Below are 20,016 nucleotides of genomic sequence, written 5' to 3'. Positions count from 1 at the left end.
ATTTTAAACAGTGCTAAACTAGCTAATCGAGTCATTTTGCCATAATCGTGTAACTAAATGTGATTAACAGTTTAAGGTTAAAAAATTTGGTCAAAGATATAACGTTTCACTAAAACGTTTACTGTATACATTGGGATCCCAAAATATATTTTAAAAGTTAATTACAGTAAAAGATTTACAACCAGCCGACCTAAGTGGCAAAATAGGGTTTAACCCTAGTTCCTCTTTAAACCCTCGGTCGTGGTGGTCGAGCAGCCGCATATGTACACATCGTCACCTAAGCTCTCCAACTCAAGGATGGTCCAGCTTTCTTTTGCCTTTACCTGCACCACATAGTACCCGTGAGTCGAGGCTCAGCAAGAAAACTTAAACATGCTCATAAGCAGATAATAACATGTCATCAAATCATAATAGGCATGCTTAGCAGTAATAACTCTATTCATGCATGCAAGTAGGTTCAAATAAATGATTATGGGGTCCTGCATCTGAATAGATGACTAATGAGTCTATCTTTGGGGACCTGCTTCCTGAATAGATGACTAATGAGTCAATCTCTGGGTAGGTGACTAATGAGTCATTCTCTGAGTAGATAACTAATAAGTCTATCTCTGAATAGATGACTAATAAGTATATCTCTGTATAGATGACTAATAAGTCTCTCTCTGTGTAGATGACTAATAAGTCCATCTCTGTATAGATGACTAATAAGTCGCTCTCTGGGTAGGTGAATAATGAGTCACACTCTGGATAGGTGACTAACAAGCATGCTACTAAATCCATTTTCACAGAAACACTACTTGGACTTCTTTCTCTCGAATGACTCGATTTTCTCCAAAATAACTCCATTTTCTTCCACTTTCACTTCATTCCACTCTTTTCACCATCTTAGCATCAAAAACTTGAAACATGAACAAACAAGCATAATTCTACAATAAAATAGCCCTAAACTAATGAAAACCTTCCTATAAACTAGACCATAAACGAGCCTAAATGTAACGCCCTACTACCTAGGGACCGTTACGGTGTGCATTTTAAAACAGTGCTAAACTCGCTAATCGATTCATTTGGCCATAATCATGTAACTAAGTATGATTAGCGGTTAGGGTTAATTTTTTTGGTTAAGATACAACGTTTCACTAAAACGTTTACTGTATACATTGGGATCCCAAAAATATAATTTAAAGGTTAATTACAACAAAAGATTTACAACTAGCCAACCTAAGCGGAAAAATAGGGTTTAACCCTAGTTCCTCTTTATACCCTTGGCCGTGGTGGTCGAGCAGCCGCATATGTACACATCGTCACCTAAGCTCTCCAACTTAAGGATGGTCCAACTTTCTTTTGCCTTTACCTACACCACATAGCATCCGTGAGTCGAAGCTCAGCAAGAAAACTTAATATGCTCATGAACAAGTAATAACATGTTACTAAATCATAATTGGCATGCCTAGCAATAATAGCCCTATTCATGCATGCAAATAAGTCCAAATAATGGTTGTGGGCCCTGCCCTTTGTATAGATGACTTATGGGCCCTGCCCTTTGTATAGATGACTTATGGGCTCTGCCCTTTGTATAGATGATTTATGGGCCCTACCCTTTGTATTGATGACTATCAAGTCATAATGAAAATAGATGGCCAATGTGTCCATCTATACCAAGTGACTCAAATAAGTGACAATTAAGTCACGCATTATGGGTCTGTACCCTAATCATATGAGTAAATATCACTTTATGATTTTGGTAATCATACTGGAGCTTGTAGCCTAAATCAGATGAGTAATTAACACTTTGAGATTCTGGTAATCATGTTGGGGCTTGTAGCCCTACTCAGATGAGTGATTAACACTTTGAGATTCTGGTAATCATGCTAGGGCTTGTAGCCCTAATCAGATGGGTGAGTCACACTTTGGGCTCCGCACCCTAATCAGATGGGTGACTAAAGAGTCACACTTTGGGATATGCACCCTAATAAGATAAGTGACTAATGAGTGAGTCACGAACTTGGGCTCAGCACCCATAGCCATGTGACGTTGCAGTCACTTGAGCCTTTTTGGCCCTGGCTCTAAGTAACTAGCCTTTAGACTAGACAAGCACTTTTAGTTTTCATCGAACTTGAGGTTGGTCAAGCATTAATGCTCATGATGAGTCATTCAATGCTTATGTTAATTAGATCTAATCTTTTCGGCTTGCGTTAAACACGCTAATACCGTTCTTGACTCTTAAGCCAATACCATATGACCAGTGCTTAGTACTACTGTCGAACTTGACTAATAAGTCACAGCTTCACAGTTAATACTGACACCATTGCCGATTCCTGACTCATAAGTCAGTTCCATTCACAAGTAAGCAATGCAACCAGGCATATATCATATGTCAAATATCCAAATGTAGGGCATTCAGCATGCTTACTTAACAATCACTAGCATAATTATGATCATGCACATTTATGGAGACTTAAGCTTCGATCAATCTCATATTCAATATTCATGTCATGCCCTAATCACATGTATCTCATGCATCACATGTATCACATACTGGGTGCAGTTTTCTTACCTCTGGTTCAAGCGAGAAATAACAAATGAACGACCCTTGAGAATGATCAATCCTTTGATCCCTTAGTGGTCACCTAGTCATAACCAAATATGGAAGCCCATTAATGAAATCAACAATAAAAGGTTCTTAGCCTAAACCTCACTCCTGAGACCTCGAATCGTACTCAAACGGTTAGTAGAGTCACACTCTGGATAGGTGACTAATGAGTCACACACTGGATAGGCGACAAATGAGTCACTCTTTGGGGCTCTGCACCCTAAGCCATGTGACGTTTCAGTCACCGAAGCCTTTTGGCCCTGTCTCTAAGTAACTAGCCTTTAGACTAGACAGGCCCTTTAGTTTTCTTCGACCTTGGGGATGGTCAAGTATTTAATGCTCATGTTGATTAGATTTAATCATTTTGGCTTGCATTAAACACGCTAATACCGTTCTTGACTCATAAGACAATACCATACGACCAGTGCTTAGTACTATTGCTGATCTTGATTGATAAGTCACAGCTTCACAATCAATACTGACACCAATGCCGATCCTTGACTAATAAGTCAGTGCTTCCTCAATGAGTTAATTCAAACAAACATATATCACATGTCAAATATGTAGATATAAGGCATTTAGTATGCTTAATCAATAATCACAAGCATAATTATAATCATGCACAATTACAGAGACTCAAGCTCTGGTAAATTCCATTTTTCACATTCATGCCATGCCATAATCACATGTATCGCATGCATCACATGCATCACGTACTGGGTGCAGTTTTCTTACCATTGGTCCAATCACAAGTTACCAATAAATGACCCTCAAGCACGATCACGTTTCCAAGCACCTAGCGATAACCTAGTCACAACCATAATATTGCATCCCGTCAAAAACGAGTAAAGAAATACTTCCGGACCAAGTCCTAGCCTCCGGGACGTCGAATCCTACCAAACCGGGTAGTAAGATCGATCCCGAGCCCTTAGGTTTAAGTTCCCATGACTAAAAACCCATTTTGGCCATTTCTTCCCTTTTGGGCAGCGGCCCCAAAAACCTAGGCTGCAGCCTGAGCAAGAACAGGGGCTAAACCCATCTCTGTCTGCATCGTTGACCACGACCTGACAAAAAGGAGCAACAACCCAAAGTGCTCCCAACATCCAAAAAACTCATTTTTTCAAGCATGGGCCGCGACACACAATAAAAGGCCCACGATCCAACCACAAACACAGCCATGAAAATCTATTTTTCCCATTTTAAATCCTTCCAAAAACCTATCCAAACATACCCAAATCTCATAAGCAAAGTTCCCAATCATCTTAATGGCCCAAAACCATCAAAACCCAAGTTTCAATTCATCCAAAAACTCCTCAAAACAAAAAATCCAATTTCAAAACTTAAGAAATTCTAGGAAACGGAAACTTAGCAATTCAAAGCTTAAATTACCTCTCATTATGTCGTTTCTCACCAAATACTCCAGCTACTAAGCTTCTAATCTTTCCTAGAATCGCTATGCCTCATTCCTTGCTTAAATCCGAGTCCTAAAACTCGAGTTTCCTTTGAAAATGCGAACTGGTGTCGAAAATGGAATTGGAGGGAAAGAGAACGTTCTGAACGTTCTTTTATAATTCTGATAAGTTACTTCAAGCTTAAGTAACCTCAAGCAAATCCTAATGCTCGGGGTCCCAAAAATACCCCCGAGGTTAATATAGTCAAATTTCCCAGAATTCCCTCTTGATCTCACTAACTCCCAAATCATCAAATATTTATTCCCATTACCCAATATCCCGGTAATGTGCTAAATACCCAAAATACCCCTTGCCTCACTCCGAGTCAAGTATGAATCTCGTTGTGACTTTCCCATTTTCTTGCCTCCTAGGATTGTCTCGTGCTGAGTAACCCAAGCATAACCAAATAATAATGAAGTATTACACACATACCACATATATGCAAAATATACCCATAACGGGCCAAATTATGAAAATTGCCCAATTAAACAAAAATGGGCCCACATGCATATTTAATACACCTAAACATGCATATCAAGTCATATTATAATACAACTCACATAATCACATAATGATACACATAAATATCATATAATCACATAATTCCATAATTTTCCATCCTGTCCCCCTAATTAAGGCCCTAAGCCTTATTAGGAAATTTGGGTCGTTACAATATGAATGGATGGATGCTTGTATATGAATCGTTTATGTTCTTAAGGGTTGGTTTTCATGGTATTTTTGGGTTAGGAAAAGTTCTTAAAATTTCTAGATATACAAAAATTGTAAGCCATTTATGGCATAAGAATTTTGTAATTTTTTTTAATTATGAAAAATACTGTAATGGACAGAGCCTTGAGCACAAACCCCGAGGCCTGAGCTGCTGCCCTTGTAGCCATGTGCACGCCTGTGCGCTTAGTGCCTAGCCACCTGCATGCTTGCGCGCCCAACGGCCAGCCACCTGCGTGCCCTACGCGCCAAGCGACCTCTGCGCGCCCTGCACCCCATGCGCTTGTACCCGCCTCCAGTTACACCCCTGCAAGCCGCAACCCAACCATGGACACACCCATTAGAGTTTGTGTCATGCAAACCCTAATGGATGTATAATTATCCATTTGGGCATGTTTAAGCTCAATATACAGTATAATAAAAACTCCTACCCTCCGGGCTAGAGGAAGAGTCTATTGCCACGACCTCTGGCCTTGGAACTGTTGGAGGAGAGGGGGAGTCTAAGTCTACAACTTCTTGAATTAGGGGAGGTTCAGGCTCTGGTTCTACCTTGGGGCTGGACTTCTCTACGTATTGCCTAAGTCCAGGGGCAAGGATACCCTGGAGCAGAGAGGGCCACGACCTGAGATTGATCCCATACTCTTCAAAAAAGACTGACCTAAAGGATAAGGTGTTATCTAGAACTACGGTGCCTTTAGGATAGCCCATGTCATGGCGTAACACTAAGTGGTCTACGCATTGGAGCAGGGTTATATTATGGTCTGGGTCGTTAGGGTGCGATGGACGAGCTGGTTTAGATTAAACCTAACTAACCTAAGGTCTGCGACATCCCTATCTAAATCCCTATAGGGGTATGGGTCCTTGGCTGGAGGGGCCAGTTGCTGCCCCCAAAGAAGCTCACTCTAGCTCAGGGTCCCGAGCAGCCTCGAGAGCCCACCTTGGGAGCTCGCCTCTTCCGCACAAGAGGTACTTCCACTTCTTCTTGCTCCTTGGCTTCAGTGGCCTCGGTATCCCCTTCGGGGATAGGCGGGAGTTTGCGGACCACCGGGAGATTAATTCGTGTCCTTCTCAAGGCCAGAGTCTGGCCTTCAGCAATTAACTTACACACCAGCATCGTGTCACCGATCACGAGTTGGCAGTAGTCCTTCAAACTAGGTGGAAGCCTAGATAGCGTGTCATACTGACCCCTGAGGGTCACAGATTTGTCCGTCCTAGCAAATATGGCTGCACAAAAATACTACTCAATTAGTATATACACGAGAAATAGGTCCAGGACCAAAGAGAATGATTTCGCGAGCAAAGAAAGGAAAGGAGAACTTACGAGGATGATTGAAGTACTGATGCTCGCAATTGCGAAACCTATTCGACATAAAAAATTGATCCTTACAGTTGTTGGGATGGTTGGGGAGCTCGATGACCGAGGGCAAGTTAGGGAATTTGGTCAAGTAATAAAACCCATCACCTTGCCCTCGTTGTTCCAGGTTGGCCTTGAGGCAAAACAAGTAAAGAATGTCCGCTGGAGTGGGGACCTCCCACTCGTGCTTTAAGAAAAGATACTTCAACCCCGCCAGTAGTCGATATGAGTTCGGGGGAAACTGAAATGGCGCCAACTTCACGTAGTTGAGAAAGTTGGTGAAGTACTGGTCCAGAGGAAGGAAGGCCCCCGCCTTCAAATGCTCATCACTTCAGGCCGCGAAGTCATCCTGGAGAGGCGCGTAGCTCCTTTCCCCTTCATACGGAGGTCGGGCTATAAGGACGCCGGTCTCGACCTCAATGTTATGGGACAGCATTATCTTGTTGACCCTTCCTTGGGTTGTGATCTTGGAGACAATTGTCTCTGCCTCGAAGAACGCATTAGGTCCGACCATGACCTCCTTCTCCACCATGGGGCCGAACTGAGGAATAGGAGATTCGGGGGCGATCTCCTTTCCCTTTCTAGTTTGTTGAGACGAGGAGCCGGTTGCACTCTTCTTGGGTACACTTTTCTTGGGTGCCATTAGATCGCCTAGCGAACAAGAACGACGAATCACTTAGTAGGTGACCTAACATTTTATAAAGGCAAGAAAGCACGAAGGAAGATCAGTGCTTTTTATGACCGAGCTGAGTTAATCTCAGCCCACTGCGTGGTGCCATGCACTACCTACGCTATGGGCCTAGATATTTCAACAGACCCCTGGTGTTTAGGGATCCGTGTGTCATAAAATCCAGCCACTATTGTCCTTGGGGGGCAGTTTAGAGAAAAACCACCCAGAAATAAAAAAAGAACATGTTCCCTAAGCAATTTGATTTTTCTTTGAACCCTAACCTTTCATCTTCTATGCACCGAATGGGTATTTCCTAAAGTTGTCAAAGGTTACCCAAATCTACCTAGAAAATATCCTACGTCGTGAATATCATAATCTTAGGAAAGGTTCCAAACCTTCTGTGTAAGCCTAAAATTGAGACCTATGTGCCAAAAATCAAGAAGACCCCTAATACTGACTACGGCGATGCATGAAAGAACATGATAAATAAAATGCAGAAATCTATAAGGAAAGAGCCCATAAGAAGTGATAGGACTTACAGTATGATCGTCGATGGAAGAGGAGTGCTTCGTATGGATTGGAAAACTCACTCCTGGGTAGCTAAACGGCTGGGTCTTCGAAATATTTTGGGCACAGAGGGTTTTTGAAGGTTTTTCTTTTCTCTGAAAAGGAAGAAGGTTTGAAAACACAAATGATAGAAGACGAGGAATATTTTCGAATGAAAGGTGGTAAACTGTGGAATTGGCCTGTCCCTTTTTATACGTAAAAGGCATAAAACAATGTGGACCATCCGATCAAACCAGTTCAAGATCCGAGGGTAGTGTTTCGAAAGGCGAAATGGCAGCAAAAAGTTGGCCAGACCATTATTGCAGTCCTTGAAACCCGAACACACGCCAATCATAGTGTTCCACGTGCCAGTACTCGAATAGTGGGCAAGCCTGGGCAACTGCGATGAAAGTTTAAAAGTCCCCACCGTGTAAGTTAGAAGGTGACATCATAAAAACACGAGCAGGGACTTGGGGGGCAAATGTGTATCCTAAGATTCAGCATGAGTCTTTTATTTAGCTCGTGTACAGCTGGCAAGTAAAGAACTATAGTAGATGACTCATAAGTCCGTATTTCCTCCACAAAGGCAGCGTGGTACCCCAGGCCAATAGCATGAGTTGGGGAATGCAAAGTTGTAAGCATGAGCTTGTAACGCTTATAAGGCATAGCATCCCGACACGAGCTGACGATGCACTCAGCTTGAGGTACGCTAGAGACCTGACGTATCCTTGGATCTTTATAAACCTGAATACGTTATATAGACGTGCATGGTCAGACATAGCATGTCCACAAATCCCTGAAATCCCAGACATGTAATATAATCAAGCATGATCAGGCATTGCATGTCCGATTATCTCTGAGGATCCATGATTAGTTCTACCTAATGATATGACCATTCCTTAGAATAAATTGTAATATTTATAATTTAAGTGTGGTACACGTCACACTAAGGGTTAAGTCACGTGATAACCCCAAGGCCTATCCAGGGATTTTCTCTATAAATTCTAAGATCTTGGATAGGGAAAAGGGTTGGTTTTTGATAATACTAAAAAAACTCTGTAAAAATTTAGAGAGACAAACAGTCATAATACAGACTCGTGGAGTAGGGGGATTTTAACCTTCGAACCATGTAAAAAAACAACAAGTGTTCTTGAGAGTTCTTTTATGGTATTCTTAAGTATTATTTTCTTATTGCGGTTTACCATTAAGCACTAATCTATCCAAGCTATTTTCATAATTCACTGTTGGCTAAAAACTGCATCAACAAGTCTTAAATAGTTATGATGGTAAAAATAATTTAAAGTTGTTTATTTTCTTATTTAATAAAATTGTTTTATTAAATAAAATGGTATTCTATTTAAAAAGGCAAAATAAAATCTAGGGCACGATTATTTATTTTACATAATTGGATTAGTATTTATTAGAATATCATTTGGTAATATTAATTTAATTAGTTTTACAACCAAATTGAAAAATATTGATTTTGAGAAAAATACAATTTTAAAATAGTGAGTGGGAGAGGGAATTATGACAATAAGTCCCATGATCTCCATTATTTGTTGAACACCGAGAGACATAGGAAGGGCCTCGTGTTGCCTCTGTTTGCGGGCTCCCTAAGGAAAAGCTTTCAAATATGTTTATTTTATCTCAAGGTTGACTTCTCATATGAGAATGAGATTAGTGATGTATTTCAAATTTGACTGACCCTAAGGCACACTCTTGAGTTAAGTCATTGATAAAAAAATAATGGGTTACACTCCAAAGATGTATTTAGGCTTTCGAGCCCAACTAGTGCATCTTGACCAAACTAACGGTAATTCATAAGTCAAAAGAGAAAAATGAGTTTTTAAGAATGTTTCTGTCAGAGAACATGTCCTAGACAAGATCAACATATTGAATGATGCAACAATCCATGGTGTGACCATTGATGAGAGAACTCAAGTAAGTGTAATACTTGAATCTCTCACACTAGCTTTTGCGGCATTCACTACCAACTATGTTATGAACAAGTTGGAGTATAATATGACCCAACTGTTGAATGAGTTGCAAACTTTTGAATCTTTACACAAAAGTTCCACCAAGGTTTAGGAGGTAAATGTTGCTGAAATCGAACCTTCCGCTTCAAATGGTAATTCAAAGAAGAGGAAGGATGGCCAAGGAAAGGACAAACAACCAGAGAATACCAACAAGTCTTTCGAGAAGAATAATTCTGCAAAGAACTCCAAAAAGAAGGTACCGAAAGAAGCATGCTTTCATTGTGGAGTTGACGGTCATTGGGAAAGGAATTGTCCTAAGTACCTGGCTGAACTAAAAAACAAAAAGAAGGGTAAATTTGATTTACTTATTTTAGAATCTTGTTTAGTGGAAGATGATTTTTCATCTTGGATAATTGATTTCGGAGCCACTAACCATGTTTGTTTTTCTTCGCAGATTCTTAGTACTTCAAGGAAGCTGTCTCATGGAGAGGTGACCATGAGAGTTGGAAGTGGACAGGAGATCTCTGCAGCTGAAGTTGGAAAAGCTCGCCTAGATTTTGATAATAATAAATTTATTGTATTGGACAATGTTTATTTTTTTTCATGGATTTACTAGAAATTTAATTTCCTTATCTAAATTGCATGATTAAGGTTTTAATGTTTCTTTTAATAATAATTCAATTATTATTTTGAAATATGGTTTTGACATTTGTTCTCCAAAGTCTGAAGGTGGACTTTATAAGTTAAAGTCCAATATCGAGCATGTTTATAATTCTGAATTATTTAAAACTACAAATCCTAGATCTATTAAAAGACAAAAGACAGATTCCAATAGTGAAACATATCTGTGACATTTGAGACTGGGACATATTGGTCTAGATAGATTTAACAGAATAACAAAGGATGGTCCTTTAAGAGAACTATCTATTGGTTCTCTCCCAGTCTGTGAATCTTGCCTAGAAGGCAAAATGACCAAGAGTCCTTTCTTTGCTAAAGGTTCAAGAGCCACAGAACCACTTCAACTTGTACATACGGACGTTTGTAGTCCACTAAATGTCCAAGCTAGAGGAGGATATGAATATTTCGTCACTTTCATTGATGGTTATTCAAGATATGGTTACCTATACTTAATGCAAAGGAAATCCGAAACCTATGATAAGTTTAGGGAATTCCGAGCAGAAGCTAAAAATCAATTAGGTAAATCACTAAAAAGTACTTTGATCAGATCGAGGTTCAGAGTACTTAGATTATGAATTTGAGGACCATTTGCGTGAGCATGGAATTGAATCTCAACTCACTGCACTTGGAACGCCACAACAAAATGGTGTTTTAGAAAGGCAGAACAGAACCTTATTGGATATGGTTAGATCGATGATTAGTTTCTCATCATTGCCTTTGATATTATGGGGTTATGCAATAAAATGTGATCTATACATACTCAATGTTGTTGCATCTAAGTCTATTAAGAAAACACCATTGGAATTATAGAATGGTACTAAACCTAGTTTATGCCATTTCTATATATGGGGTTGTCCTGCACACGTTCTTAAAGGAAAGACTGGGAAGTTGGAATCACGCACTGAAGTGTGCATGTTTGTAGGATATTCTAAAGAAACAAAAGGTGGTATATTTTATAGTCCTAAAGATAACAAAACGTTTGTATCTACAAATGCTACTTTTCTGGAGCATGACTATATAAATAAACACAAACCTCAAAGTAAATTCGTACTTGAGGAAATGGTCTGAAATAAACCAGACCAGTCACCAGCAATGGTAAGAGAAAAACAACCAGAGGATATCGCCAATTCTAGTCAGAACAATAGAGAGCTTCGTCGTAGTGGGAGGGTTGGTAAACAACCAGTATGATATGAACAAGAAGTTCAGATGCTTGTGTCTAACACAAACAAAGATGATCCATTGAATTATAGAGATGCAATGAAAGATTCTGACTAAGAAAAATGGCTAAACGCCATGGACCTTGAAATGGAATTGATGTATTCCAATTCTTTCTGGAATCTTGAAGATCCACCTGAGAATGTTAAACCTATTGGTTGCAAATGGATATTCAAGAAGAAGAGATGAGCATATAGAAAAGTAGAGACTTTCAAAGCAAGGCTAGTAGCAAAGAGCTACACACAGAAAGAAGGAGTTGATTATGAAGAGACTTTTTCACCTGTGGCCATGCTCAAATCTATCCGTATACTCTTATCCATAGCTGCATGCATGGATTATGAGATTTTGCAAATGGACGTCAAAAAAGCTTTTCTGAATGACTATCTTGACGAAACGATTTACATGTCTCAACCAGAAGGGTTCAAAGTTAAAGGTCAAGGGAAAAAGGTTTGCAAGCTTCTTAAGTCTATTTATGGACTTAAACAAGCTTCGAGATCTTGGAATCTTAGATTTGATGAAATAATCAAAACGTTTAGTTTTGAACAAAATGTTGATGAACCTTGTGTTTATAAACAGATCAAAGATAAGATTATGGTATTCCTTGTTATTTTCGTTGATGATATTCTACTCATTGGGATTGACATAGAAATATTATAAAAAGTAAATAAATGGTTAGCTGAGCAATTCCAAATGAAAGATTTGGGAGAAGCCAAATATGTTTTGGGAATTCAGATCTGTAGAGATTGAAAGAACAAAATTTTGGCACTATTTCAAGCAACTTATATTGATAAAGTGCTAGAACGCTTTGGCATGCAAAACTCCAAGAAGGGAACTATGCCTACCCGGTCAGGAGTTAAATTGTCTAAAGAACAATGTCCACAAACACCTCAGAAAGAGGACATGAGACAGTATCCCTATGCCTCTACAATAGGCAGTCTAATGTTTGCAATGTTATGCACCAGAACTGACATCTGTTATGCAATAAGGATAGTCATTCGTTATCAATCCAATCTTGGATTGAGTCACATACTAGAGATTACATGCTTGTGTATTCAGGTGGAGACCTGAACCCCACTGGATATGTTGATTCTGGTTTTCAATCAGACAAAGATAGTCGAAAGCTGACATCTAGATCAGTTTTCACACTTGGAGGAGGTGTTGTAGTTTGGAGAAATACTAAACAATCTAGTATTGTAGACTCCACCATGGAAGCTGAATACATAGCAGCTTGTGAAGCAACTAAAGAGGCTGTGTGGCTTAAGAAGTTCTATATTGATCTGGAAGTTATTCCAAGCATGGATCAGCCACTTGTTCTGTATTGTGATAACAATGGGACAGTAGCTAATTCAAAGGAACCCAGAAGTCACAAGAGGGGAAAGCACATCGAAAGGAAATATCACTTGATCTGAGAGATAGTCAACCAAGGAGATGTTGCTATCTTGAAGATTGCCTCTGAAGATAATCTTGCAGATCTGTTCACAAAGACTTTATCTATTAAATCTTTTCAGGGTCATGTAAGAAGCATGGGCACTACTACAATCTGGACATCAGTCATCGGCCATGAGAGGTTGGTTCGGCTTAAACTGAATTACCAGATGTTCATAAGTTGGTTTACACAGAACCGATCTATCATGTATAACAAAGGTAAGCATGGGAGGTCGGTTTTACCATGTGGACATGGTAGGTCGGTTCACATTGAACCGACCTCCCATATTTGAAGATGTCATAGTAGGTAGGTTCCTGCAAAACCGACTTGCCATGTTAATCATGGTAGGTCAGTTCTGTGTGGACCGACTTACCATGTCCTACATTTCTAACATGGTAGGTCGGTACTATATGAACCGACTTATCATGTCACATTTTTATTTATTTTACATTATTTGAATTTTAAAATACAATAATTTATTTAGTACTGTATGAAATAAATGTAAAGATTTTGTATTTATTAATCTACATTATAATGTTTTGAAATATAAATAGATGAATCAAATTAATGAATTATTTATAATATAAAAAAATAATCATATTTTATAATGAAAAAATATTTTAATTGAATAGTATTTATAATTTAAAATAAAAAACTTTATAAATATTAAAATGTATTTAATTAATATTTTTTTAAATGACATGGTAGGTCGGTTGTGTGGGAACTGACTTTTCATGTGACATGGTAGGTCGGTTCTATGGACTGACCTATCATGTCATTATAAAAATATATTGTTAAAGATAGTCTAATTTATTTTTGTATTATTTGAATTTTAAAATATATTACTTTATTAAACAATACATATATATATATATAATTGATTTGTGAATGCAATAAGTATAAAAAATATATACTTATTTGTACGCCCTGCTTTTCCAACGGGCTATTAGCGAGCTGAGATACGACTTAAACTATAATCAGCCACGTGGATCCCCCATGACCGGAGCTGTTGTCGTCAGGTCCTACCTCGTTAGCTCGGGGTATCCAAAGGTTCACCAAGATTACTCAAGGGCGAAGTCATGACTATGAAGGCCGCATGTTGAGAAGGCATCCAGCTCGGGTACGAACTGGAGTTGGAAGCTATGACCTTTTATAAAGTCAACCACGCAAGGTAAACGTGCATATATCAGACATCATGTGTCTGATATATTCCTGACTTCTCGGGCACGCAGCATGAACGTGCGTATTCAGACGCCCACGACTGGGTTGGGCCGTGTGGCCCATTATCCCCCTTACCTATTGATTAGACCACAGTTCATGTGTCAGGTTTTAGGAATTAATCATGAATGTCACAGAGTTGACATGATAGGTAAGAAGGTCACGGGATGACCTTCTTACCAACTCCTAGGTGCCCTCTCCTATAAATATGGAGACCCTGGAAGTTGCAAAGGGTTGGATTCTATTGTGTAAGGAAATACCCTGTAAAAGAATACCAAGCATATAGCAATAATATTGACTGGTGGAGTAGAAGGATTTTAACCATTGAACCACCTAAAAAATGTGATTGTGTCACCAGTCCATTTACAAAGATCATTCATCTATTTCGGTTCAACATAAGCACTAATCCCTTCCTCTTATTTTCTTAATTACCTGTTGGCGAAGAACTGCGTCAACATTATTAATATTACATATATTATAATTTTTGAAATATTAATTAATTAATTATTTAGAATTAAAAAAAATTAATTTAGTTTTTAATAAGAAAATATTTTAATTTATAAATGACATGTTTATAAATATTAGAAAAAAAATAAACTAAATAAGTTGGAGATTTATAATTTTAAAATAAAATATCAACATATTAAAGTTATATATTTTTTAATTTTAACATCATAAGTCGGTTCTAGAACAGACATATCATGCTGCATCATAGGTCGATTGCTAATGAACTGACTTACCATGTTAAAATTATATATATTTAGTTTTAACAACATAAGTCGGTTCTAGAAATGACTTATGATGCTACATCATATGTTGGTTGCTATTGGACTGACATACCATGTTAAAATTAGGGTGGAAAAAAAAACACAAATAAAATTAAGTATCCCGTGCATACTCTTCTTCTTCACTGTACACCCCTGCGAATTTTTTTTTCTTCTCGTCTTCTTCATTCTGCCAGCAACCCAAATTACAGCGACTCTCCCTCCTTAACTCCGGTCACTCAGCTTCACCAGCATACCGTTCGGCAGCAGCTCCTTCCGTTGTTCACCAGTGGTCTCCAGTCGTGGCAGCATCTCTCACTGCGTTGTTCACCAGTGGTCTCAGGTCAGGTCGGTCTCTTCTTCTATCACCCCATATTTATTCATATATATATATATCGAAATTGGTGTTCGTATTTGTACGGTAATTAGTTTTTCAGATTAATAATGAAAGTAGTGTTGCTCGCTCAAAAAAAAAAACATGGATATACCATGCAAGAGTGGGAAGCCGTGGAAAGCTATGAAATTGTACAAGAAAAAATTGAGAAGAAAGGGAGCAAATTGGATGTGGAAGCATATAATTAGTGATTCAAGCAGTTGGTATTTTTAAAGGGTTTGATTTTGCAATCCATGTCTTTAGGGAAGCATCCAGGGTGCTTGATAAAATGATCAACAAGGATTGTTCACCAGATATAATTACACATCATTGTTTTGTTTGCTTCTCTATAGCAACAGAAAGAGATTCTTGGATTGTTCAATAGAATGATTAGCAGTGGCATTTGGCTGAGGATAGACATTTTCATGATGCTAAGGAAGTAGTTAAGGAGATGGAGGTTTTCTTAGACCAATTTTCATTGTATTAGAGAAGATGGAAGAACTCGGGATAAATCCCGACGAGTTAGCTTACCATGCGACAAGGGTATGTTAGAGGTGACTAGAAAGTAAGATGAATAGATGCTGGCTGGATGATGAATTAATACAAGCTAAAATGTTGTTTGAAATAAACTTTGCGAATAGTTTGTATGGTCAGGCTCGTGGTTTGTTTGCTTTCGCATGCTATGAAGTTCATTTCCTCAGAGTCACCAACATTTTGAATTTATCTGTGGAAGGTGAAAATATTTTTGGTATGTATAGCTAGAAGATTAGGCCACTGTGGTTAAAGCTATCTGTTACATGTGTATAAAAGCTAGTGGGCAACAGTGCAAATGAGTGGTATTTGGATTCACATATACCAAGAGAAATTGTTGAAGTTAAACGCAGACTTGATGCTTTTATGCAAAAGCCTAACAAACCCTCTTCCATTTTTCAGCTCTAAATCCTATTTCTATGCCTCTCTGAAGTTTCCTAATTCTGATCACTTTTCAACTCAAAATGATGTAGACCCGTGTGCATATTTTTATTTATAATACTACCTTATAAAGCACTAAAGATCACTAGTTTCATTCACTTATAATTATTTAATTATAAATACTTTCATATAAACTATTTGAAGAATTATATATAATTTGGAATTATCTATTTGTTAATTTATAGGCTAGGGAAGTGTGAAGATTGATATATATGTGGATTTCTTCGGTTCATCTTTATTGCCCTATTTTTTGTGCTGATCAGTATTGGTGTTCATTTCTTGTGTGCTTTTTCTGTGTATGCTTTATATTCTTTTTTGAAGTTTGTGATTTCATTTTATGCATTTTTATTATCAAACTAGTGTTGTATCTGATGACATGCTTTTTGACTTAAAGTGGTCTGTTGTTTCATAACTATTATTTTTTAAATCTCTTAGAATAAATCAAATTACAAAGCATTAAGAACTTTTCTCATTTTTATGAGATCTTTGATCATAGTGGTCTATTAAATTAAAAGGATTCAGTATATATTATAGGGACTCATTTTTTTTATTAATAATTATTTTAAAAAAAATTTCAGCTCACAACAACTGACATGTTTGCTTTTATGTGCTCCGGGGGTCATTAATTGGACACCCAGTTGAAAATATTTGTATATGTTTAACAGATAGAGCTTCTCATGCAGTAGATTCTAGTGAACTTGCATTTAAGTTAGCTGCAATATATGCATTTAGAAAGGTTCTTTTATATGTAGTCTTTGTATTTTGATTGTGACAACCATATTTTGTATTCTATTTTATCTTGCTTTCTTCTCCAGCTTAAAATTTGAATTGGTACTTATTTTAATTTTCTTTTTCTTGTAAACCAGTGTCATACAGCAGCAAGACCTGTGATATTGGAGCCTGTTATGCTGGTGAATTTGTAAGTACCCACAGAATTAGACAATAGTACCAGATTTTGCTACAAACTTAAATCATTAAAGCCAGCTATATATATCTTTATATCTCTGTTATAAATATATACAATGACATATATAAAACAAATGGATTTGGATCCACATGTCTTCTAACTTCTATCTAAATCTAACTTAATTCTTTCACTAATTATATAAGAAAGCATGTTTTGGTTATGATTCATAGAATAAAAACATAATATCAATTTTTTTAAAGAAAAGAATAACATAATAGTTGTTCTAAATTAATCACCAGTTTGTGACAAAGTCTGCTCCACAGAATTCATAAACTCTGAAAGAGTAGTCAAAGAGCCTAGAGTTGGCTAAGAAGAAGAGAAGGAAGATGTTAGTAATAGTCACAGTTAATTGCATGACACAACTAAATATCAATAAGAATAATATTGTACGTAGTGAATGAATAGGTACTGATGCAGTAGTAATAGGGATTTGCAGAACTTGAGGCAATGGAAATCTAGGACATTGACTCATTTTTGTGCTAAATTTAGGTGCCCACTTAAAAAGCACTTAAACAAAAATATGGAAGTAGGGTTGGATTTGAAAACATCTTAATTATAATAATCATTATTATTATTGTTATTATTTTTTCTTTAAAGAGGAAAAAAACAAATCCAAACTTATTTCTTTCTTGCAAGAAAGAAAAAAGAAAAGTAGGTATATATATATGCTAATATTTAAGTGCTTTAATAACTTCTCAATAATGGTTTTTAATTACATAGAGAGGTGGTTCCCCATCATACTAGTAAAACCCATTAAAATGACCACTAATAATTGGATTTTTGAAAAATGTATCTAATCACTGTGGATTATCCATTTCTTTTATCACACACACAAAAAATTACTGAAAACCGTAAAAATTAAAAAATAAATAAATACAAAAAAAGAAAATTCTATTTGCATTTATGAACATCACTAGTACTAGGTACTTAAAATTGAGTGATGAGATGTACTACTTTTTTGTTTGGGTCATCCTAATCCTATTATCCTCGTAGCCAAACAAACACCAAAAAAAAAATAGTGTGCAGTGTACAAAACAGTTGAACCATTTTAGGTAGAGAAGGTGGAATGTAGTACAGTGCACCATCACACAGAGACTTTGATAAGGAAGTGGATTGGAGACTTTGACTCTGCCACTATTCTCCTATTTGGATTAAAGGAAAAAGATAAAATCAAAATAAAATACTTAGAGACACAAGAGTGAAACAAAAATATTCAACAGATTTGGGTAACACAGCTCAAATTGTAGCAAGAAATTGAAAGCTAATTACAAACACAAGATCACATCACACTAGGTTTTAATTTCTACAGGCAGGGGAAAGCCCTTAGCTTGCTCAAGTAAAAATGTTTCAGACATAATTTTTTGTGTATCTGAAACACAAATGGAATGAGGAGCTTCAAATCTTTAGGAAGTCTTCAAACTTAGAGAGGTACCACTTCCTTGTAGCATAACTCCTCCCCATCATTGACTTGAGGCCACGAGACTTTGCCAAGTATTTATGTAAATCTTGACTAATCTCTTATCTATTAATCTTGACTAAATCTTGTATTATACTATATTATATACTCATTAAGGTTGTAAGTTCTAAATGATCAATGAGCTTAATTTTTATTTGTCTAGTAATCTTTAAGGTATTAATTTAATTTTGTAGGTTTTGGGTGGAAATATTAGCAAGGATCATTGCCAAGTGAATTAATTTGCTTGATTATTGTTAATTGCAAGAGGTACGTATGTTCTCTTATTTTTTTTTTATAAATATTATTATAAATTTTTTAGAGGAGTTTGAATATTTTAAATATTCATCCATAGTGAAGTAGGTTCTGAGATTAAAATTGTGTGTTGCGGTTATAATGGAAGGTTGAGAACTTGTGTGTTTCAGTGAAGTAGTTTCTGGGAAATTTATTTGTTTGCTGCAGAGATATAAGGAAGAAACTTATTGTGTGTTGTTTGAATTGCTTGATTCTCTATTGACAGATGGTTAGGTCACTATTACAAGGGAAATGTTTCCCAAATTCATATAGAATTATGTTTTATTTTCTTATATTTAAATTATGTTGTGCTTGCATTGTTCTTTTTTGATTGGTATAGGGAAGCTCTGTCAAAATTTAAGTTAAAAAGATAGTGTATTAATAGGAATATGACAACGCTAAAAATTTGTTATGGGAATTTTCTACGTGCAGGAGGATTTTAGTCCAATTTTAGGGAAACCTCTGTCGAATTTTTTCTAGGAAATGGACAAGAGTTGGATAACAAAGGACAAACTTTCAAAAGAGTATGAAGAGGGAGTCGACAACTTTATTAAGTTAGCCTTAGAAAATACAACGGATCATTCCAGAGTTCATTGTCCCTGTAGAAAATGTTCAAATTTGAAAAAATTAGACATAATGGAGATAAAGAGTCATCTATACTTTAACGGAATGAACCAAACATATGTCAATTGGATTTGGCATGGAGAAGAATATGACTCTAACAATAATGTTCCCAATGAAAGAAAGCAATTTGATCACATCACATTAGGTTTTAATTTCTTATATTTTTATACTTCCAATTAGTGAAAAGAGAGATCAGTCACTTTTTTCATTTTGTTGAGTCAATTTGGTTATCAAATGTTGGATCCATTGAAGAAGAACGAGTTGAATGGGTATCAAAGCGTATGATTGATTCAAATATGGGTCAGATGTGGTTGTTGCCATATCATAAGGGGTAATTTTTTTACTTTTAGTATTTTGTTAGTGAATATATATAATATTAATAATGAAATATTTGTTGTGTTTTCGTTAGAAAGCATTGGATGCTTATAATAATTGATTTTGATCACCAATTGTGCTATTTCCTGGATTCTCTTCACAATTTTCCACCAGATGAAATCAAATCTCTCATTTCTCGGTAAAAATCTAACCAATTAACTACATACTCTTAAATTCATTTAAAATTAACAACATCTAAATGTTTATGTTTTTATTACTTAGTTTCTTTCAACATTTACGCACAAATAATGCGAAAACTAAGGAAGTTGTGTGGAGAACAGTGAAGTATCCTCGTCAACCATTACAATCAATACAATGTGGATTATATGTTATGAGGATGACGA

The sequence above is a fragment of the Humulus lupulus genome, chromosome 8 (genome assembly GCF_963169125.1).
Source record: "Humulus lupulus chromosome 8, drHumLupu1.1, whole genome shotgun sequence".
NCBI classification, from domain to species: Eukaryota; Viridiplantae; Streptophyta; class Magnoliopsida; order Rosales; family Cannabaceae; genus Humulus; species Humulus lupulus.
This window is presented reverse-complemented; position numbering follows the sequence as displayed.